The sequence below is a fragment of the Motacilla alba genome, chromosome Z (assembly GCF_015832195.1).
Source record: "Motacilla alba alba isolate MOTALB_02 chromosome Z, Motacilla_alba_V1.0_pri, whole genome shotgun sequence".
NCBI lineage: Eukaryota > Metazoa > Chordata > Aves > Passeriformes > Motacillidae > Motacilla > Motacilla alba.
This window is the reverse complement of record NC_052046.1, coordinates 11,215,341-11,239,673: the sequence shown is the minus strand read 5'-3', so window position 1 is coordinate 11,239,673 and position 24,333 is coordinate 11,215,341. Positions and strand designations below refer to the sequence as shown.

The following is a 24,333-nucleotide window of genomic DNA, read 5'->3' as shown; positions in this document are numbered from 1 at the left end:
CAGAGAATGAAGTCCTATAATGAGTCCACAAACAGTGAATAAGAGCAGTTCTATATCATTAAAACTGTGTATTGCCCATTACACTTGCAAAAGCAGACTTAACAAATTGACATACACATGTAAATTCTTTCCTTATGCCTATGGATCACAGTACCTATTCTATGGTACATAGAAATGTAATCTGTCTAAGTATTTGTGCAATAATTTAAGATAAACAGTTTCAATTTCAGTTGCATCACGTGTCTGAAAAATCTAGAAGGCTGCAGACTTTTTCAAGAGCAGTGGGGAAAACTGTCTTCAACGTTGCTTGGAAACATAGAATCTCTATTACTAGATGTATTTGAGAACAGCTTAGAGAAAGATTTTTTATAAATTACTTTCGTAGACTGGATTATACCTTAGAACTGAAGAGTAATTTAAAAGAACCTCAGAATACTAGCTGTACTCTGTGCCTAATTGTATAAAATTGAAAACTTCAATACACAGGTTGGCTTTTTGCCTTAAGAAGTAAGATAAATCTGAGCATTCTCAAAAAACATGGTAGATGCTAATTTCCTCCTACAAGGTGACTTGTCCTCTACCTTAGACCATCCACTTCAAAAACATTTCCTGCCTCTTGTATATATGGGTAAGAGGAGAAGGCATTTCACACATCAATATGTAAATCATACATCAATACATACATCAATAACTTCAATACCTTCTTCACTTAATCATCTCCTGCTAATGAAGTAGTGTGTGTATGTCATCTGCTGTGCATCAAATTATAAAGGATACTGAAAATGTATTGCTGTTTTTCAAAACTGCTGTAAGACCATGAACATAAAGCTGTTTGTAGCAAAGGAGCAAACCTATCACAAAACCACCTTTGTGTCTTTGCCTCTGATTAATGATCTGTGCATATCAGCAAATTAATAATAACAGAGTTTTTCTAAGAAGGCAGTATTTTAATTCTCCTCAACTAAAGCACCTTTTGCAGCAGATAAGCTTTTTATAAAGGATCTTACTTAGCTTTTAAGAAAGCTTCATATTTCACAATAATAATAGATGATGTAGAGCTGGAAAAAACAACATAATTGACTACTAACAGATACTGAAGTGTGGAATTTGACATGACAAAATGTATTTGAAGATGACAGTGTTTCCTTACATAATTACCATTTATTTTATTCTGCCATTTTGACCTACAAAGTATGAAAATCTCTTCTCAGTCTATGTAACAGGCTTACTGAAATGGAGGTCAGGCTATTAGACTGTTACCTTTAACGTCCTGAAGGGAGTAGCTATAAAAAGAGTTTTAAGAAACAAGAGTTGTTCTCAAGACAGGAATACTTTCTAAAAAAAAAGTTATTTTGTAACAATAAACTGCAATTCTAGAAACCTGAAGGTTGTACATAATGATAAAACATTGCTTTGAACTTCTACTATGAGTTGAGCACCTAAATCCTGTCCAAGTCATGTGAGCTGTTCTTATATACTGCCACTTACTGTGTCTGAGCACCTGGGAATTATTCTTCTAGATCTTCATGTCAATTCGTGGAGTTCTGTCAGCTGGATTCTAAAATTAGGGCATCGGCTCCTGTAGCTCATCCACATCCCAGCGAGGAGCGTGGCCATCTGCTCTTCATCATCCTCATGTGTCAGTGCTTACCTTCTGCTGTAGACACTCTACCAGCACACAGCTGTGCACACCCAAACATGCTTAGGAGTGTTTGTTCTGCAGAGCCAGATTCTTCTAAAAAGAGAACAATGAGAGAACACTGTGGTCAGGAACTGCAACAAGGGAGATTTGAGTTGAAATAATGAAAAAATATTTAAGAGAAAGTGATTAAATTCTGGATTGGTTTAGCTAGAAGGGCCATTGAAATCTCCATCCTTGAAATCCTCAAAGGCACCACTCCCCATTGAATTATGAGATATAGAAATTTGTCCTCTATCATTCTTTTCCTAAGGTCAGAAGTTTGATTTCAGACTTTATTTGTTAGAGAAGCAGTACCTCAAATGGGTTCTTAAATTAAGCAGAGCATGTTTGGCCTTAGGGAAGTATAGCAATAATTTTAATTTTTGTGATGGTAGTTCATTACCCTTTGCTGGGAATACCTCCATGAGAAACAGAATGAAGAGACAAAATTAGCATTATTTTTCTATTTGTTCCTAACCAAGGATCATTCATAAATAATCTTACAAGGGTTTGTATTTTTAATGATTTTGCCCAGATTTTTTTAAGTCTTTATGGAGGTTTTTTTCCAAATATGTGGTTCTATTGAAAAGGCCATTTATTGTTATGCAGAAAGAATAAGGCATGTACATTCAATAAAAATTCTTATTTTAGGTTAAAGAAAACAAAAATAAATAAATAAAATAAATAAAAACCAGCTGCTGTCCTTGCAGATAGGCAGTCTTACTGGGATATTAAAGCTCAAGTACCAAGAAAACAAACATAAATTCTGCTTGTCAGAGTTCTTTGAGTGTACATTATACTGTTTATTTGCATATGTTTTATTTTTAATTTTGCCTTCCATGGAAGCTTTTGTGATTACTGTGCTGTGTGCTGTGTCTCACAGATGACCTGAGGAAATTATGTGACATTTCTGTTTTTCCAGTCTCCAGAATTTTTCTCTTCAGGTGGTATCATTGTAAAGTTCCATGTGTCTATTCCTTCTTTTCAGTCTGTGGTTTGTAAGAAATTGTCACAAACATTTCCATTGCTAGCTTCCTACTGCATGGCTGTCTTTTTTCTCTTTACAGAATTTAGTTCTTTGTGTTAATATACAGATAAAAAAGCTCAAAATCAAAGTAGGGATACCCCACTGCTAAAACACTCTTCTGGTTTTGAAAGACTGTAATGGAACAGCATCAGTTAAAAACATGACTTATTCCTTGTAACTATTTGTTTCTTGTTAACAAACTATCACATGCAGAACTGGATTGCATCCTAGAAAGAAAAGTTGTTTTCTCTTGCACTTCTGCCCATGACTCACAGTGCAAAGGGGAAAAAAAACAAACCTGAAACACAACAGAAAAAAGGAGAGCTAAGTAAAGATTAATTATTAGTAATTATGTCAGTATTAAACTGATAGTCTAGGATGCTTTTAATGTACTAATGGTCTTTGTGTGATTTCTTCCAACTAAAATATATGATTCTAATTAAAAGGTGAATCAGTGCCCCCAGATAATTCTGAGTAGCAATTAAATTATCTTGGCAGAAAATAATTAAGTGGAAAATTGCATAGTCTTGATGGGAGGGAGCAATTTCAAAATTTCCTGTTTAGGATCCATCTATTTTTTTCTCTGGTTTCGGAAAGATCAGGTAGTTAATGATGGCAAAAATGTCTTCTTCAGGTTATCTCCATGGAGTAGGCTTAAGAAGGTTCATGTGTTTGAGGAAAAGATGCATCATACCTCCTGTTGTTGTAATTTCTTGATTTAAACTGTGCTAAATAAACACTATTAGGAAAAAACATTATTCGTGCTGTGTCATACGAAAGGTCCATCACTGTCTCTTCTCCAGCTGTGGCCAGTAAGATTTACCTGAGGAAGAGGATATGGCAAAACTTAGCAACTTTCTGGTTAATCTAAAGAATATTAAAGAAGTGTTGAAAGACAGCTCATCTAAAACAGTGATTATTCAAATATTAAGTAAGACAGCATGTAGTGGGGTTGACTGTGGCTGAATGCCTAGTGCCCACCAAAGTTGCTCTGTCATTCCCTCTTCATCTGGACAGGGACTAGATAATATGGTGAAAAGCTCATGGGTCAAGATAAGAAGAGGGAGACATCACTCAGTGATTACTGTCATGGGCAAAACAGAGTCAGCTTGGGGAAAATTAGTTTATTACCAATCAAATGAGAGAAGAACAAAGAGAAATAAAAATAAAACACTTTTCCCTGACCCCTCCCATCTATCTAGGTTCCACTTCGCTCCTAATTTCTCTACTTCTTTCCCCACAGCAGAGCAGGTGCATGGGGAATGGGGGTTATGGTCAGTTGCATCACATGTTGTTTCTGTCACTTCTTCCTCCTCACTGGAAAGACCCCTCAACACTCTTCCCTTGCTCCAGCATGGGGTCTCTCCCAGACGACATGGTCCTCCACAAAATTCTCCAACATGAATCCTCCATATGGGCTACAGCTCTCCATTAACTCTTCCAGCTGGGTCACTTCCACGGGGTGCAGTCCCTCAGGAACGCTCCTCAAACTTGGGTCCCCCACAGGGTCACAGGTCCTGCCAGGGAATCTGCTCCAGTGTGGGCTGCTCTCTCCACAGGCCGCAGCTCCTGCCAGGAGCCTGCTCCAGCACGGGCTTCCCATGGGGTCACAGCCTCCTTCAGGCACATCCACCTGCTCTGGTGTGGGCTCCTCCAGGGGCTGCAGGTGGATCTCTGCTCCCCGCTGGACCTCCCTGTGCTGCGGGGGCACAGCTGCCTCACCATGGGCTGCACCTCAGGCTGCAAGGGAATCTCTGCTCTGGCTCCTGGAGCAGCTCCTGCCCCTCCTCCTTCACCAACCCTGTGTCTGCAGAGCTGCTCCTCTCACACATTCGCACACCTCTCTTCAGGCTGTGATTGGCAGTAATTTTTCCACCTCCTTAAATACATTATCCCAGTGGTGCCACTGTCACTGGTGGGCTCAGCCTTGGCCAGCAGTGGGTCCATCTTGGATCTGTTTGGCATTGTCTCTGTTGGACAGAGGGAAAGGTCTTGTCAACTGCTCACTGTAGCCCCCACTACCAAACCTTTGCCATGCAAACACATACAGCAGTATGATTCTTAATGTTCATATAGCATGAATTTGAACAGCAATATAGTTTTGAAAGGGTGTATTAATTTCTATTTTATAATGGTATTAATATATTTGCTGGAAAAAATTCTTAAGAAGAGTTTTCTTCTAATATAGATACATCTCATAATTGAGTAGCCAGCTATTCTACTGCAGTGATGCTTATGATTAAACATCACTCAGAGGCACTGCCATCAGTGGCCGTCAGCATGCCATGTACATTAGGCCAAGTTCATATCTGAATGGAGTCCAAAGGAGTATCATCATGATTGCATAGTTCTGCCTGCTACATATTACATACTTTATTGATTTAACATACACATCCTCATCTGTTACAATTTCTGATTGATTTCAGAAGCAAACAACTCAATGGAGTTGTAATATTTTTGCATTTGAAGAGGATAAAATATAAGAATACAAGGCAGTACATAAAACACTTTTACAGCTAATGCTCATAAGGCAGTCATGTAAGTTAGAAATACAGTATTGTTTGTGTTTAGTGTCTTATAAAAAGTTCTATCTGCCCTACAAAAATGGATGAGACCATTTCCTAGAATATATTAAGAGATGAATCTGTTTGAGATATAAATAAGTAGGAGACAAGTCCTCTGAAAGCCTGTTATTGTAACCACCTCTTTTTCTATTTGTCATTTCAGACAATGTGAAATTCTGTTGGACATACTGTGTTAATTAGATGTAGGGTTTTGTGGAAATGCATTCTGGTTTAGAAATGCAAATAGGCTTTCTGTAATGGTACAAATATCCAGTAAGAAATGATTTGTTGTATGATAGTGTAACTTCACATACAGATCAGAGCAAGGAAAACATTTAAACTCTGAAAAGGTTGTCTGGTTTCTCATTTAACTACCAATTCAGAGAGACCATGTTATTGGATAAATACTACTTTGTGTTCATGGCATAACTCTTTATCTTGGGTTGTTAACTCAGTGTGTGTGTGTGTATATATATATATATCACATCAACCAAGCTGAAAAATTGTTTTGGTAATAATTTAAGCAAAAAATTTTTGTCAGGAAGAATGTTATGGTTCTTTCATTAATGTTCTTATAAGAAAAAAAAAACATATTTCTAGAAAATGCATCGAGTTCATGGTTTTTCTCCTTCTCTGCATGATTAAATTGGTCAGTGAGAACTTTTGGCATAGAACTATGAGAAATAATAAATTTAAATAAAAGTAGAGGATGCAATCTGCATTTCTTCCACTATGTTCCAATTTTGTTTTGATAATAACCATAATTAAACTATGTTCCAGCTGCGGGAGAATGAGACACTCAGTGAAGGCATCCATGAAAGCTATGGGTTTGTTACAAATATGCAATTAAAAGAAATAGGAACATTTAATGAATTTCTTGAGGAGGCAGTCAAGTATTCAAGCATGGCTTAATAAAGTAGAAAGCTGTCACATCATACAATGATCCCAGCCTAGAAAAAAATTACCCGTATTAACATATAAACTCAACTGAACATGCCAGCCTTGTACAGAAGAATTTACAGACATTTATAAGGCAAGACATTTATTCAGGCAAGCCTGAATTAGCATACAATACATTTAATATACAATCTGTACTAAAAAATGTATCAAAGTGTTTTGTGTATATATTGAACATCATAAGACAAGGATAATTCCTGAAGAGCAGCTCTCAGTGATGGCAGCTACATTCCTTATAGTTATATAAATTCTGGAGATGTGTTTATCATTTCATTTTATTTCAAAACAAGCAAAAAAAAATCATATAGAAATAACTACTGTAAAACTAAACTACTTGATTAATTCATTTGTTCATTAATTCTTTCCTCAACACTGTTAGAGATAGTTGGGTCTCTGAATTGTCCCTCACCTACTAGGAGCCCCATTTTCTCTGTTATACCAACACAGATCATGAGTTGCACTGGCTGCTGACTTGAGCAAGTGTGGTAGTAGATGGACTATTTTTCACTAGTTGATGGACAACTTTTATGCAAGATGTGCTCACTCCTGGCAGAAGTCCTGCATGCCACAGCCACATGACAGGCTCACCCAGAAAGTGCCAGGTCCTTCAGGACCAAGCAGTTTCCCTTCCTTTGCTCCTGTCAGCCTCCACCATCAGTTGCACCTGAGGTGATGAGGTGATGACTGAGGTGACAGTCGTGATCCTGAGGCTTGTCACAGCTGCCTGGCTCCTGGACACGTGCCCGCTTGCCAGTGTGTTCCATGTACATGGATGTCACACGGACTGAGATCCCTCTGGGGGCATCTGCTGTGTTAATACAAAGATCACCACCTGGTCTGAGGGTCAAAGGACTGGGGACTTCTAAAACAAGTGGAAGTCTTGCACATCCCAAGAAAAGGAGTGCAAGAATAAGTACCCTCAGTGGAGACTGCTGTGGTGGGCTGGAGATGGGTTACAGTGTCACACAGCCCTGGCTGCTACAGTGGTTGTGTTTCTCTGTGAGAGGCACAAAGGACATATGGAGAAGACTCATAAACATAATGATGGGAAATGTGGTACATGTTAAGAACAGAACTTGAAAATAAACCAGCATTAGTGCATTGTGGCTATGACCAAAATTCCAGGAACAGGAAGGAATGTATTTTTGATGACGTGAAATACATGCAGTGTCCTGGACTTGCTGGCCTAGGAGCACTTCTGGGCAAACAAGAACCATTACTAGGCTTTTCTCAGATAGCGTTGGCTACAGCAGTGGCAAAAGGATGATCACCATTGTGCTAAGGACATCCTGGTCCTCTGGGTCCTCGCTGTACTTTTCGGGTGAGCTTTCTATGTGTTGAGAAGGCCAAGACTTTAGAGGCACGCTTCTCATGTGAGAGGAATTGATCAGCCATGGCACCTGCCATGTCTTCTCCTGTATAACAGATGTCCTGAAAGTACATTTTGTCTTTAGAGAAAGACACATCAGATGGTTTTGGCAGCTGCTTCTTCAGAGGAGGTCATTCTTGAGAAAACAGACAGCAGCATAAAAAAATTTGTTCCCTCTGTAGTTCCATAGCTTCTTATTTTGTTTCTTAGAGTATTTCTACATTTAAAAACAGAATTGCCCTGTTTCCCTGTTTGATTTCCTCTGCTGCATTTTTTTTTCTTGAGTTGCTGAGAGGGTGAGGAATGGCAGGGGCAAACTGCCACAACCCGTCAGCAGTGACTCTCCAAGGAAGGCTGGATGGTTTTGTTGGGTTAGGGCTGTGGGAGAGCTAAAAACAGACTGCATTCTTGTCTCTGTACTCCTCTGAAGTAAATGCCCCTCACTACCTGACATGCTTTTTTTTTCACATTTTCCCCACCTGTAAAGCTCTTTCCTGAAACCTTATTGATTCCTTTGACTGATTCTTCCAACTTTTATCCTTTTTCCTGCCTTTCTTCTGATACTATGTGCTTCCTGTTCTGCCTGAATGTCAGAACTCAGATGGAGCTCCAATGCAGAATAACTTCAGGTTCTTGCAGTTATACTGATAAAAATGTCATTATATTGAAAATAAAGTTAGGCCCTTCTACTCCTAAAGTACTAAGTCTTGCTTTCCTTAAATGACCTGTTTGTATTACGGGCTGTTTTTTAGAATTTAGTTGATTATTTTTACAAATTCCAAGTCTATTAACTCTTCTCAACAAATCAGTCTCTAGAAACAAAATTATTATGCTTCTAGATCAGCCACAGAGGACTTTTTCTCTGTTGATGACTGGGCAACTTAAAATCCTAACCTGAACCAGATTTCTGCAGTTGATACACCAGTTATATGAGATGGGATGAGTCAAGCTGATAATACCCTCAGAGACTAGCCAAGATCTATTCCAGAAGTAGTTGTGCTTTTTTATACCCTGCTTCAATTTTTCATGCTCCAGTGGTTAGTATCCTTTTAGTTTACTGTCTGTTTTTATGTGTGTTCTGTTTCTACCTGCTGGTTTTGCTCCAGCATTGTTCATTAGCCTAAACTGCTATTGCACTTTTCCAGTGCTTACCCTCTTTCATATTTATAGACATACATTACCTTTACAGGGACAAGTAAGTGCCTGTTCCATTTTCTGTCTCAGCATTTACTTTGTCACACTAACCCAGCCAAGTTCTGTCAGTCACCTTTTAATAGATAGGCTTCAGAGGCTTTACATCATCTGGGTGACGTTTCCTTTCTTCTGTCCTAATTTGAAAGATTGTCTTGAATGTGACCTGTCTTTTGTGCATATTAGATTTTACTACTGCCTTAAAATATTCACCTTAATCCAGTGCTCCTAGGATCAGAGTTGCCTTTTATTGGCAGTATTCCACCAGAGGCTTAGTGTACTTGTATTGACTTGCCTGACTGGCTTAAATATTGCTAGCAGTGTAGCCACAGGGACACAGTGTTCATTAAAAGCTGAAAAAGCTAACTCAAAATCATGGGGAAATATTTAAGAGCTATCTCACACTGCTCTGCCTGCTGCCACAGTTACCAGGGCTGCATTACGTCAGCTGGCTATGACCTGGATAATGTAGGTATAAATGTCTTAAGTTATCATTTTTACTGATCCCAGTGTTAGTTCTTCACTATTACCCCTCATCTGTCACTACTAATCCATTAGTGATTTACTTTTTGTTCTGTTTTCCCCATCATCCAGACTCTAGGGCTATAAAGCCTGTTTTGATTACAGGCAAAACTGTACATGCAGACCTTAACAATATATCCTTCTCTAAAAGAAATTTTGTTAGTGATGGTAGTACTTCTTGGTTCACCTTCATTTTGAAAGTTTCCTCCCCAGACAAATCTTAGCTTTCTCATTCCCTCTTCTTAGTTTTGATCTGTTTGTGTTTAGCAGAGTCAAGCAGCTGCAGAAATAAGGCAACTGGGCCTTGCCTGTACATAACTGGTTAAATATGAATTAGCTTCTACCTTGTGTTCCTTTTCTTATTTTTAAGGTGATAGCATCTATTCAAGTATCAGGAGCAATTTTGTCCCTTTCAACTCAGAGAGTCACTGGTAGAATTTGCTCAGAGCTGGCTGAATGCTATGGGCATGTGATAAATTTTAGGGCTCATCAGCTGAGTCTTGTCTGCCAACTATACATTCTGTTCCTAGCATTTGTCTGATCTCAGAGTGAGCCTGTTCAGAAGTTTATAAATAAGAAGAAAAAAAAAAAAAAAGGAATTGTCTTCCAGTACCAGCTGAGCTTCCCATGCTGTCTGACCGTCAAATCAAATGGATAACACAGCACACACGATGGGAGCAATGCAAGTGGAGGTGCAGTCTGACACTGATCTTCTGAGCAGCAGCTGGTGCTTAGCACAGCCAAACCCCATTCAAGGAGCACACCTAAGTTTTATAATTTCTGTGTTGATAGATCACAAGGCACATACTCCTTACCTGAAAACATTTTCCAAGAAACACAAATGTTTGACAAGACACTGTTCCTATGATTACCAATTGTTTTGAAAAATCTGCAGAATGTCCGTTTGATCACAAGATGTGAGCAATGCTGACCTTGACTGGAGAAGCTTGACTCTAGTAACAACTTAGCATCCACACCCCTGCAATCTCTTTTCACTATGAAAAAGAGACTTCTTGCTCAGTCTTCTTCTTTAAAGGAATCTGCACTATGCATACATACATTTCATTTTATATTCAGTTCACTGACTTGAATATAGAGAAGATAAAAATATGATTCAGTGAAAACATTTAAAAGAATATGTAAAAATGTTTTTAGTTAAGTAGAGATAGATGACTACTGAATAGTTATGTTAGTAAAATTCACAGCCTTATTGTATAATAACTCTCAAAACTACAAAAAAAAGACACTCTTTTCCTTCTGTTTAATCAGCTTTTTGATGTAAAGCCAAGACCTTTCACTGCTGTAAAAAAAAAAAAATCTGCTATTCAAAAATATAAAACATGAACTATTGGTACACAAAAAACATTATGGATGCAGTTTATGTTGAAGGGGTATTAGGTTTCCCTCAGGAAAAAAAAAAAAAAAAAGTCATGGGTAATAAGCATTCAAAAGGAATCACAACAACCTGTAGAGTATTGTAGCTGATGCTCCCAATTATTCTTTTTCTGCTGCTGCATTCCTACACTCCAGAGTACACCTCTCACCTTTACAGCCATCACACTACAAACATTGCTTGCACTGAAGAGAATCACTGTTTTGCCTGAAGCAAGGAACATAAGTGTTGCAAAACTGACTCCTCCTCTAATGGGGTGAGCATGTACAAGTACACAGAGTTGTATTTCTCCCAGAGCTGCCAGGCTGAGTATTTTGCAGTCAGAGCTCTAAAGCTTACAGGCTTTTGCTTTGTTTATCTTTCTTTTGGGTCCTTCCCCCTCTTTCTTTCTGGATTTTTTCCTTCTTTAAATATATGAGAAACACTTTGAAATGCTGGATTTTCAAGTCCTTTTTCAGGAAGCATTCATGAGCTGGCATGGGTCAACATACATTTCATTACCAGGCAAAAGTAAGTACTGCAGTTAAATCTGTTCCTACTGTATGTTTACCTTCCTGTAAAGGGTTTGGTTTTGTATGAAGGACACAGTAAACTGTAGTTCTTTTAGCAGACATGAAAAACTTACAGAAATAGGTAAAATTAGTTCAGCTTAATATGGTATGGTAAATATCATGTAGTTCACATTCTAAGAAAGAAAAAAAAAGATTTTTATTTGTAAGTCAGTGATCTCTCTTTCAAAATACTGATATAAGCTGTAGACAGAGATGCCACTCCTTCTGTATGCTTTTTTTTTAAGTGGCAGTTGGACTGTGTTTATTATTTCAAAGCATTTTTATTCCACTTGGTAGTACTAATCTCATGATATCTCATAATATATCAATATATTATATTGATTTGTATTTTATGTTCACTAAATATACCTTATTTTTGTTATTCATTAATGAAAACATCCTCCTGGAACTCCTATAACTGCCATCGTATCTTCCACCATCTGATGTTCCCTAGTAATTATTTTATTCTTCTTGTGTTACACTCTCTTGTCTGCACATACATTCACTAGTTATCAGATTCTGTTTTGTGTTATTATCTTCCGAATGTGTTGGTATTGGCATAGACTGGCAGTGAAAGGCTGAAGAGAAATGGGTCTCAGAAAGAATGGAGAGAAAGGCTGGTAATTGAGTAAATAGTAAAGAAAAAGATGTGCTTTGATCCAAAGAGCATCTTTTTAGTCAATTTTCCCTGCATTTTACTGAAACACTGTACCATCAACATCTGTAATATTTCCAGTATTCCAGCAGTCACCTGGGAATACATTAATACCCTGGGAATGAATACAGTTTCCCTTGCTGTGAGTTCCCTCTAGAGAGCGCAGCAGCCTGCCAGACAGTTGTGTGGATTCTGTGTCCGTGTTACCAGCGTAAGATTTCTGCTGCAGAAATGCTCTGCTGCAGCTATCAGTCTTTTCTTTTGAGACTTGGCTGGCTTTTGTCGAGCTGCGCTAGGCACTCTCCCAAGGCAGGCAGATGGATTGGCCTGGCAGGGAGCAAGTTTAGCAACAAGTAATGCTTGCACGCCCGCGTAGGGAAAGCAGCCATTTACCACGTGCGCGTTTCGCAGCTCCAAGCATCCACAGCAAGCCTGCAGCGAGAATGCTGGTCAGAGTCCTGTGACAAAGTGCAGCCTAGTTAAAGCCCTGCACAGGGACTAACGCAAATCCCCACCATAGCTTGGAGCACGCAGACCGTGGAGGGAAACAAAATCTGGAGAAATGCAGTTAGCATAAAGCCAGCAAGGAGCAAAAAGACTGATAGGTAATCCTAGTATTTTGTTGTTGCTGAAATTGATCTGGAAACCTGCCAGACTAAATTTTTATGTCAAAGGTGTGATGCTTTGAAAGGGCAGGTTTTCCAGTGGACTGAGTTGAGTAGGATAGGTCAGTCTCAGAATTTTCATCTTTATTTTTCAGAAGGGGGATAAAGTTTTTCAGCTATTTACATTATATTATCATCATTTTTTATTGCTCAGCAAAATACACCCTTTTATTGCGTCAAGTTTAAGGCTCCATCTGCAACTACCACCCATAGCAAGTGAAATTCGGTTATCAGAAACAGGGGACAAATGGGGCTTTTGAAAGATCTAACCTTCATTTAGAAATTGTGGAAGTTTGACTTCCACACTTATGGCCGTGAAGCAAATGGAGTTCAGCCACTTTGTTCAGCTGTATCACTATTTGAGTTTAAACCTCTATCCTCCCAGGTGGTTTTCTTCTCCAGAATCAGACACCGGTTAATTACAGACTCAAAGAACACCAGAAATGCTTTTGTTCCTACTGCCATCCATTTGTCTTGTTTGAAACTAATATTCTGGTACTTCCAGACCAGATTACAAACTCTATATTTTCTATATATTTACATACCCATCTGTACATATCAATACATTTTTCATTCTTCAGCTGGGATTTTTTAGAGTTTTGTCACAAACTCTTGTATGTAATACCCTTCTTTCAAAGTTTTCTGTTCCTCCCAGAAGACCTTATTTTTCTGGGGCTTCAGCACCACTTTTGTTTCCCATTTATTTCTTCAGTACAGCTGCCTTTCAAAGAGGTTGTAGGGTCGCTTCACAAGGCAAGATCAAAGGGAAGCTCAGCCTATACACTGAGTTTTTGGTTGTACTCATAAATTGGACTAATCTAATGCTCTAACAACTTCACTTACAAAGACTTTATCACTGAATTTTTCCAGATTCTTCTACAGTTTTGGGGGATGCCTTGTTTGGTCTCCGGTCTTGTTTATCTGTGATTGGTATCACATTTCTCCTTAACTTAGCTCTGAATTAAAAATCTTCTATCATGTGAGTCTGTACTTAGGCTGCATGGGCAGTTAGGCTAAGCTTAGTTGATCAGCCTTGAGCTTGATCTTCATTTTTTTGAAGAGTCAGCAGCCCACGTTATTTTAATATCATTTATTCATTGGTCAGATGTACCTATTCTGCAATCCTCACTCTCATCCTAAGTTATCATTGTGGATTAATTTAAATAAACATTATGAAGTCAAGGGTGCACAGTTTTTTACAAGCTAAATAATGAGAGAAGGAAGATTCCTGATTGTTGGCCTTCCCATCTTTTATGTTGCCTGGTCTCACTGAAGAGGTGACCTTGCTCTGAGACCTTGCTTTATCTATCATAGATAGGTAATGGTTCTATTTAACATGAACTTTAATCTTCCTAAAAAACTTTAGTATCCAGCAGGCTATATTTACAACCACTTTTTAGCCCTAAAACTTTTTAACTTCCAGTAGAGCCACTGGTAATTCCCCTGTTTGCAGTTATGTACCTGCCAAGTGCAGCTGTGGCTCTGCCTGACTCTTCCTGTACTGTATGTAAACCACACCTAGCAGAAGCATATGACCAAGCAGGCAGAGTTGTTCTCTGTTCCTGCTGCATTCTAAATTAGTGAATTAAAAATGAGAAAGAATGAACAGTCAAAATAGATGTTAAAATATCTCTGCTGTTCAGGATTGCATTTAGGGTGAGTCCTATTGCCATTGTATATAATAGATTAGATTATCATTGTGATCCCTCTAGATTTACAGATAATGATCTCTGAAAAGATCTAGTTCAGCATATTTGTTACATCTGATATGATTCGTTTTCCTTGTCTTAAGAAATTTTCTAATCTCCTGAATTTCAAGCCCCTTACAACCTGAGGTAACCCAAGCTTTTTGGCATGGCAATTCTCTTTCCAAATTCATTGCTCCCTCAGGGCGAAGTCATTCCATATTAACAGTGCTTTTAAATTGTCACATTTCCACTTCTGATGAACATGTGATACATAACATTCCCTGTGAGCAAGTATGTACTGGTCCATAAAAAGAGTCAATAAAGTTGGCACCAATGATTTCTGAAAACTTTCAGACCTCTAATTGGAGCAAGAACAGGGGCAATCATTATATAAACAATTGAGGGTTTAGAATTCACGACAGATCATCTGTCTGATGAATAGCACATTTTGGATGCTGCTGTATGTTGTGACCCTTCTTTCTTGGACGAAAGAGGAGATGGTCTTTGGAAAAGCAAAGATGACTTGTAGCCAAATCTACATCTGCTCTCAGACTCATCCAAAAATTGGATTGCTGCTGTTGCTCTTTCTTCACCCCTAAACCTTAGCTGGTAAATCATGAGAGTTCAACAAAGCCAATCCAAAAAGAATAGGCTATTCTTTAAAAAATATTCCTTTTGCTGAATCATGATGGGAAGAGAAAATAAAGAACAATTCACTTCAGTAATTATAGGGCAAATTCTACCTATCTTATGAAAGGTAGTGGATCATGATTTTGTAATGCACAATTTTTGTGATTTTGTTTAACTAAACAGACTCAATGGTAAAGTCTGAGCCTCTGAAGTTAGAATCCTCATGTGGCCCCTCTGTTTTAAGTAACAATATAAAGGATTTTTTTTTTTTTCTAGATAAGGTAATTGGATATGATCATACTATTTTGTCTTAATAGAAGGAAGACAAAAAATAGTTTCCTGTCTATTTGTCACTCAAAGAGTGTCTTCTAATCTTCTCTTCAGAAGAAGCCCTACCTCACATGCCTTGTGTCATCTCTGTATTCTAATCATCGTATATCTGCTTAACCTAAGTAATGCTAAATTACCCCAAACTCCCTGTAATTGTATGTTGAAATAGTATTTATAAGTTGACTCCATATATATATATATATATATATATATATATATATATATATATATATATATATATAAAACAGTATATTATATAACAGTATATTATTATATACTGTTTCCTAGTTATTTTATGTCTAGTACTGCTCTTCATTCCTTCTTTGAGTGGCAGTAGTGTTGATTTCTGTTGTGATTTACACAAATGAGGAGAGGAAGAGATAAGGCTACAACCAAGGGAGATGTCGTTGGCCTTATTAAAGAACAGCTTTGGTGCCAGTTGTTGCAGGCTCCATTCCTCTGACTCCTGCTGGAAGACCTGACCCTCACAAGTCTCATGACCACTGTCACCAGAAGCCCTTCTCCCCATTCCGGCCTTACAGCCCCCTTAGCCTAGAAATGTATCAGATCCATGAGGCCTTGGAAGTCCTCCCTTTGTCCATAGGAGTCACCATTTTGTCATGGTTGTGGCCATACCCCATGTGATGTCTGAACTCCCTGTCTTACTGAAAATTTTGTGTTTTTCTTTGCCTCAGAAGTACATGAAAGGCCCTCATAGATACACACGCCTATGTGTATTTTTGTGTCTTTACAAAGACACAGGTGAAAGTATATGAAGTGTATAAATGTATGTTCATACATATACTTCTTTATACTATACAAGGATTTGATTTATAAAGGATATATGAAATTGTTTAGTAAGAGATAATGAAATTAAGTGAGAATTTAATGTTAATAGATAGAAAGCAAAATAAAAGGAATGTATAGTTAAATGGTGTGGGAGTATGCCAGAGGGAGTGGGGGGACATGACAACATCTGAATGTGCATTGGGCAGAGGGATGAGCCTGTGAAGCTGTCCAGGAAGCTGCCACCCAGCCCCAGGTCATCCAAACAACAGACCAGACCTGTGAATCTGACCAAGAGACCCTCCTCTTCTCCCTTCAAACCAACCAGGTCACCTTGGGGCTGTCCTGCATCTTTCTCCTATTCTAGAAAATACAGTCAATATTGCTTACTTAAAGTTGAAGGCCAGAAGTAAAAAATTAACTTCATGGGAACATGTTTGTAGGGACACCTACATCCCAAAATGTTTTCCTAAAAGACCATGTGCATTCAAGAGAAGATGGTTAGGCTGGGATTATGAAAACAAAAGTTTGTGTAAGGGGAGGTGAGGCAACTCTTTTCTATATCTCAGTGTTCTAACATATACTTGTAAAACCATGACAGGGATTATGCTCCATGTATTCCCTTATCCATATGTTGATGTGGAGTTCATAGCACTTCCTAAAAACACAATCCTGGCTGAATACACAAAAGACACAACTTTTCTGTTAACTGTTTTTATTCCTGCCTAGAACCACAGGATTAAAAAAAGGTAAAACAGCCAAATAACCCAGCTTTGAAAGAAAGGAAATGGTGACAATAGGAGACAGGTCACAATTACCTCAGTGATCAATTAATAAATAAAGTTTCATTGAGCATGACTTATATGTTGTCTAATTTGTTTTTCTGTGCACATGTAGTAGCAGCATCTCGATAGGCTGCTGCACCTGTTAAAAGACATTTTCTGTGTTGCTGGAGAACTGGGAAGCTTTGGGAATTTAAGGCCCTTTTCTAAAACAAGCAATAGTGTTATCTGAACATTAAAGGTGGCCTCATGTCTTGTAAATCCAAACTCACAATATACATATGTCTGTGAAAAAGTCCTTTAGAAGTAACAGGTATTTGTCAGCTATTCTAAGCACAATAATAACAGCATTAAGCTCATTTTAATGGTGGTGAACATATTATCCAAGTGAGTCTGGACTCAGTGTCTGAAAGGCAGAATGGGTTCTCAAGGAGCTGAAGCTTTTAAAACCATTTTCCTGCCTCAGTAATTACAGACCAGGTAGGGAATGGGTGTTCTTAACTCAGCCTTCACACAAGCTGGTAAATTAAAATAATTTTCACGTCTTTGTTATTAGTAATGAGGTAGATGCTTCTGTCACAGATTACTTAAACACGATGCTCAAAACCTAGACATGGGGATGTTTTAGAGCACACAGTTACCATTTGCTACATTGGTGTGTTATTGGAGTTTATAATAAAGGACTATAACCACAGCTTCTTCATTACTTTGCCAGAGTCAGAAGTGTGTGAAACATCCAAGCTGTGCAAGGAATTGGAAAACCATGTCTGGTAATTGGTGTAAAATTAGAGTAAATATACTTCCACTCAGAAAAGAAGGCCTTGAGGATGTTTAGGAGAAAAGAAATATTTGACAGTGGTTATGAACAGATGTTCACAGGTATTAGTTGAAACTGGAAGAAAGGGTCAGATGTACTGCTTAATAGACTACAGGCACCAAGGTATCAAGGGACATTCTATTCCAATGAGCTTTAAAAAGTGAACACTACGGAGGACAAAATTTAAAAGTTTCTAGCAGTAAAAAGATGAGGGAAGAAACAGCTATTTGAAAAGGGGTGTTGCTTGCCCTAGAAATTTAACAGCTGGATAAAAGCCTCTCCAGTCCATGATGTTTAGCAGTTGGAGCCAGAGTGGGACAAAAAGAAGGATGGTGAACCGCAGTTTTCACATCATGCTCCCCAACAAACCTTACACCAAAATATTCCCACAAAACACCAGTTTGAACTTTACCAAACAGCTATTCAAAGCCCCTGGAAGCCATCAGGCCAGTGGGAGGTGAGGTTAGCAGAAATACAATACCCAGACAGCTGGAATAATATTAATAGTGCTGCTGGGTAAGACAGGGCATTATTCTTTGCAGCAAGTCCATTATTCATCCATATGCATATTGCTGGAATGTATAAACACTTACTAGCTTCAACTAGCTTTAACAGAGCTTTAACTGTTGACCAGCCATGGATCTGGTTTTCAGTCCTGCAATTAGGAAAGCAAGGCTTAAAATGGATGAAAATTCTTGTATTTGTCATACAGCCAGGAAGCTAGCATGGTTTTTGGAAACTTCTCCTGGTTGCCAGTGACAGTTTCCCTTTTCATTGACATGCCTGGAAGGTTTTGATCTCCATCTACCTCTACACAAAACATTGTTGAATACCAGCTGGTTTGAGATTTATTAGTCCCATTCTTATGGTGAGTTCTGGAAAATGATAATAGCAATGAGCTCATTGCATCAACACAGCATAAACTACATTATGTGCCAGTAAACCAACCTCACACTGATAGAGGAAGCACTGAAATAAATACAAATGGAAGCAAGCATGTAACAGTGGAAAGGGGGTTGTGAATTTTATCTGATGACCTGGAAGGCTCTGGTGTTTTAACAAAGCCACCATGTAATAAAGATTAAGTAGTAAAGGAAGTAACAAAATAATTACAAGTCCCCTTCCTTGAACATAAACTATTAAACATCCCAAGTGACTAGGAGCTTTATTCTACAGCTTCTTTTCAAAAGCTATTTAATTTTTCTCAAGGAGTTTGGGAGTTATTAAGCCACATGTTAAAAGCATGGCTAAAACCATGGCCAGAGATGTGATCAGATATGTCTCCCAAGCAGCTGTGGCCAAGTTGAAGTCTGGCAAAGCAGGAGGTCTCTAGGGTTGTTGAGAGACACGTCACAGCCCTGAAGGGCTGTCCTTTCTCAAACCCTTTAAAGGAAAAGGGTGGCTAGTGCTCTGGCATTCCAGCCACCAGAAGTAGAAGAATAGTAAACTCTACTGAACACTAGAAAAAAACAAGAAATACAGACGAAGATGGCCCATTCTACCACTAGAAAAGGAAATATATTTTAACAAGGCTGCTTTTTGTTCATGACTGCTCCAAATAATGTACTAAACCCATGCTGGATTTGTCTGAAGTTGCCCCAAAGCAAGCAGGCATCCCAAAGAGCTTATTCCTTAAGATGCCATTACTCTCAGCTGTAACATAAATTGTCCCCTGGACTAGAGTGGGAAAATTTGTGTAGGTATGAACAACTGTGCTGGATCTGTGCTGCAAAATTGTTGAAGAGTGAGCCTGATGACGTGTTGAGCACTTTCAGCCATGGATGATAGGTTAGGAGTCATCTTGAGTTTATAAATCCAGTCTGCTAAGCAAGGTATAGATGGCCTCGAAGCTGCCTTCAGGAGTTCATCTTTTGTCTGAACAGGACCCGTGTTTACTGCTGCAGCATGTTCAGGGGAAGCCTTTGGGTAAGTGTAATCCCCCTGCCCTTGTCATTGTCAGACTGGGTAATTTAGGTTTCTTTCAGAAATTTGATCACATCTATCATTTAACCAATGGATTTTCTCTTTTGAGCAAAACCTGTCGTGAACTCTCCTTAGTGCCCCTGCACATGTTCCTGTAAAGTTGAATTTCTGTTCTGGTTTTCCATTTTAGTAGGCAGCATTTTCTATATCTCGTGGCACAGCACAGAATCCAAAGACTGAGCAAGCAACACTGTACAGTAATATTGTTGGGGTTTAATGAGCCATGCTAATGCATGGTTGTGTATCTGTTTTTTCTTCTCATTTACTTTTTTTTTCTATTCATATTAAATTTTTATTGATACCTCTTATTAAGTAATATGTAAGTTTTGCAAGTATAAATTCATTTATTAAGTCCCTGCATTTATAAATACTTATGCACACATTACTTTATATATTTTAGAAATATTTACATGTCACCATAAGGGATTGGACCCACAGTAGAAGAAGGCGGGCACAGCACCTGCCCTGTCCTTCCTTCTGTGGAACTGTCTTGACTGTCTTGAATCTAAAAAAAGCCAGGTGAAAAGGGAGGCAAAATGTTTTCTTTAGACAACAGAAGACATGGTCAGCAGTTTGTATAGCCTTTTAGCAATTAGTATCTTCTATGCAGATTTTTAACAGATCTTTTTTTAGCTGTATGCTCTCTGTGTTGATCACTTGATTATAAACTGCTGTAAGACACTGAAGTAAATACATTACATGTAGCATGGAGATAAGTAACAGCTACACAGGTTTCCACTGAAATGAAATATTTTGAAAAACAAAAGTGCTCTGGTTTCCTCCTAAAGAAGGTAACAAGATTCAAGGACAGAAGAGCAGTAGTGATGTCATATATCTGCACTTTGGTCAGGCAGACAATTTCTTGAAATTTTAATAAATTAGCTAGAAACCCATAGTCTATATGAAACCACTGTGCTGGATGTCCAGTCCTTGGAAAATTATTTACAACTGGTTATCAGTGGGTCTCTGAGCAAAGGGCTTGGTGTAGCAAAGCTCTTTGGTGTGGCAACTAATCCATATGTCATTAGTGACATGGATAGCATTATACCATTGTAGTAGGTTTTGGTGAAAGGAGAGGGACTTCAGCTTAGTGGAGAAGAAGAAGAGAAAAAAGTTATTTTTCTATTATGATTGCTGTATGGTTTCTGATAAATAAAAACTTCCTCAGTAGAAATAAGATTAAGGTGCTGCTCTGAAACACAGATACACAACTGCACAAATACAGGCCTGAGGAAACAAGGATTCAGAAAGGTAGTTGGTGTTGTGAGAGACTGGATTGCTAGTGATTAACGTCTCAAACAATGCAGGTGTTAGTCCAGGTGTAAGAGACTGGACTGTTGGTGCTTCAGCTCAAACATTCAGCTGAGTGCTTTGCTAGTGATGCACAGAGTGCAGAAGGGTGTGCATGCTTGGGGCTGCAAGCTGGATTTCCAGATAATGCAAGAGGCTGATAAAAGACAAATCCTGAGAGGGGCCACAAGTTCTTCTTATCATGCCAATGTCCTCCCATACATAATGATTTACCTGTGAAAACTCCTCTCCCAAGTAGCAGGACAGCCACATGTAGGCTGAAGGTGTTCATCTTGGCTGATGGGCTATTATGGGCCATGATGGATTCAACTGCAGTGGTAAGAGACAGCTGCAACATTTTGGAAGATCCCAAAGACTCATGAAATGTCCCGTGTTCCAGTGTTACATCATCCAGGGGAGGTACAGGGGGCGTTTCCATGTAGCCTCTGCATAATATAAAACCCATGGGCCTGGTGGTTTTTTTGGGTTCTTTCCCTCCACCACTTGATGGGTACAGTCTGCAGCCATTGCCTCTACAAGACTGCAACCACTGAGAACACCAGAAGAAGAAGACCAATGAGACATCATTGGAAACTATGGAGTGGTGATATTTTTTTCTACTTGATCTGTTTCTCTGTTACTTTCTTTCTCCCCCTTCCTCCTTTTTTGCTCCATTTTCTCTCTCTTTCTCCCTCACATTTACTGTTTAATAAAAGCTGTAGTGTTGACTTTAGAATATGATCTCATTTGCACCTTAATTTGGACAGAGGGTCCTCTCTAACAATTTTAATAGTCAGATCTTAACAGGTGTAAGTGGGGAGTTTAACAGTACAAAAGAAGCACAGGAGTCAAAACATCATCCCACTGTGCAAAAAGTTGATACCATGCTAGAATTTACAAATGGGAGTGTGGTTGAGAGAGTTTCTCTTATTCCCTTCAATATTTTCAAGGCCTCAGCTAAAATATTTTGTATTTCAGAGGCACAGTGCTTTAAAAAAGATAGATGGGGAGTCTGCAGCAGAGTAAGAAGATTTAGAGATCTGGAGAAGGTGGCATATGAGAAAACTAATCAAGACTGCTACATTTAAATATTAAGAGAAGATATATTTAAAGTGTTTGAAGTAGTCTTTGAGCTCTGCAGAGAGACAGAAGCAGTCTGTTGTTCTGTTGCTTTTAGGCTGCAAAAGAAGTACTTGGGTTAAGTTGTAGAATGCGACGTAAAGAATAGATATTAAGAACATTTCATTAATATAAATATTATATCAGTAGTCTACATTGCCTAAGGAGATTTCAAAATTCCCCTAATTGGGTAGATTAAGCAAATCTAAAGAATTATATTGGCGTTGTTGATCCCTCCTTGGTGCTCTTGGGATTTAGATGACCTCCTGAAACCTCTTCTAGTCTGAATTACAGAGAAGCTTTTATGCATGAGATTGTTAGGCTTCACATTCTTTGAAAAGGGAAATACATCTTTGATGTTTGTATTGTACCCAGCAAAGCAATTAGATCTAGACACTCTGGTCATAGAAACTGTACAGTAATAATGATATCTAGGTAGCATGTTGTGTAGAAATATAACTGTAGAACTGTGATTTCCTGTGCTATCAGTGATGTGGTGGGTTGACCTTGGCTGGTTGCCAGGTGCCCACCTAAGCCATGCTGTCACTCCCCTCCTCAGCTGGGTAGGGGAGAGAAAATAACAGCAGGCTCATGGGTCAAGATAAGAACAGGGAGAGAATCATTGATCAGCTACCATTGCGGGCAGTTCAGGTAAATTAATTTATTGCTTAATAGCATGAGAGTAGAAAAATGAGAATAATAATGAGAAAACAAATCTAAAAGAAAAAGAATTCCCTATTTCATTCTGCTTCTTAGGCTCAACTCTACTCTTTATTTCTCTGTCCTCTCCCAAGTGACACAGGGGAACAAGGGGTGGAGGTTGTGGTCAGCTCACTACACATTTTCTCTGCTGCTCCTTCTTTCTTATGCTCTTTGCCAGCTCCAGCAAGGCATCCCTCACACGGGAGACAGTCCTTCATGTGCTTCTTTATTGTAAGTGCTTCCCATGGGTTGCAGTTCTCCACAAACTGCTCCAGTCTGCAGCCTGGACTCTGGAGTCCTCCACAGGTGCAGTCCCTCAGGAACAGGCTGCTCCACTGTGGGCCCCTTGTGGGGTCACAGGTCCTGCCAGGAGCCTGCTCCAGCACGGGCTTCCCATGGGGTCACAGTCTCCTTCAGGCACATCCACCTGCTCTGGTGTGGGCTCCTCCAGGGGCTGCAGGAACAGCTGCCTCACCCTTCACTGACCTCAGTACCTGCAGAGTTGTTCTTCTCACATGCTCTCATTCCTCTCTCTGGCTGGAGGGGCTGCATTTTTTGTTCCCACTTTATAAATACATTTTCCCAGAGGTGCTGCTGCCATCACTGTCCCTCGCACTCACCCATGGCCAGGAGTGGGTCCACCCTAGATCCATCTGGCATTGGCTCTGTTTGACATGGGGAAAGTGCCTGGCAGCTGCTCACAGAGCACCCCCTGTAGCCACTCTGCTACCAAACCCTTGCCACACAAACCCAATACAACCATATTTCAGAATTACCTGGCATCATTCAAATTGTCTTGGCTTGTCTGAACTTTGTTGGAAGCTGTGGCAGTGACTGGTATCGGTAAAAATCTTTTTTTGTGTGTTTCTTTTTGTTTTCTTAGTACATTATCTGTACTACAAATCAACCATGACAACCTCTAGTTTATTTGTAGGGCCTTTGGTACATCCTTTCAGAGTGTTGAGAAGGAGATTCTCAGCTCAGCTGATTACTAAGGTATATCCCATTGAAGTCAAGAGTTTCATTATGTCCAATCTGTTATGAAATGTTTTCATTAAAATGAACTTTTAGGCACTCTTTTAGACTCTGTCTAACTAGTAAGAATGTATTTACAGTATAATCTTTATGTGCCACTGCTACTGGTAGCCATAGTCCAGAAGAAATTACAACAAGGCTTTATGCTGAAGAACTGTCAAACAAAAACTTTGCAAACCAGAGCAGTTTAGAGCAGATAGCAGATGGAAGTGGGAAGCTATTTACAGTACACAGTGATGTTACACAACAGTTTTTGGAAGGAAATGTGGAAAAGAGTCTTTCATTAACTAAAACTGTAAGAGGAATTGGCTACATTACACAACACTAAAAACCAGCATATATTAGCCCCAGTGGAGAGTTATATTAATGAAGTAAAACTGATTTAAATGCTCAAGTGAATTGATTCAGAACTAGCTGGTTTATATGTGAACAGCACTGATACTGAGAGGTAGATAGGCCAGAAATATTTTGAGTTTCAGACACAAGAAATCTGAATATTATTTCACAGCAACAGTATAACTCAGGGGTGGAGCTGATGAGTGAAGAGGTGCTTTTGAATCAGATGGTGTTTTATGACACTCAGGTCTTTTAAAAGC

General features: G+C 38.9%; 1 protein-coding gene across 14 annotated transcripts in view; it reads left to right on the top strand.

Moving 5' to 3' along the window:
- PRLR (prolactin receptor) overlaps window positions 1-24,333 on the top strand; it is a 158,144-nt gene that overhangs the window by 65,949 nt on the left and 67,862 nt on the right. For 2 of the 14 annotated variants that reach the window (XM_038123836.1, XM_038123833.1), the window contains exon 1: window positions 10,575-11,214. The exons of the other annotated variants lie outside the window; for them this stretch is intronic. The gene's annotated coding sequence lies outside the window, so the exon portion shown is untranslated. Of the gene's footprint in view, window positions 1-10,574; window positions 11,215-24,333 lie in introns of those variants that run through there. 14 annotated transcript variants of the gene reach the window in all.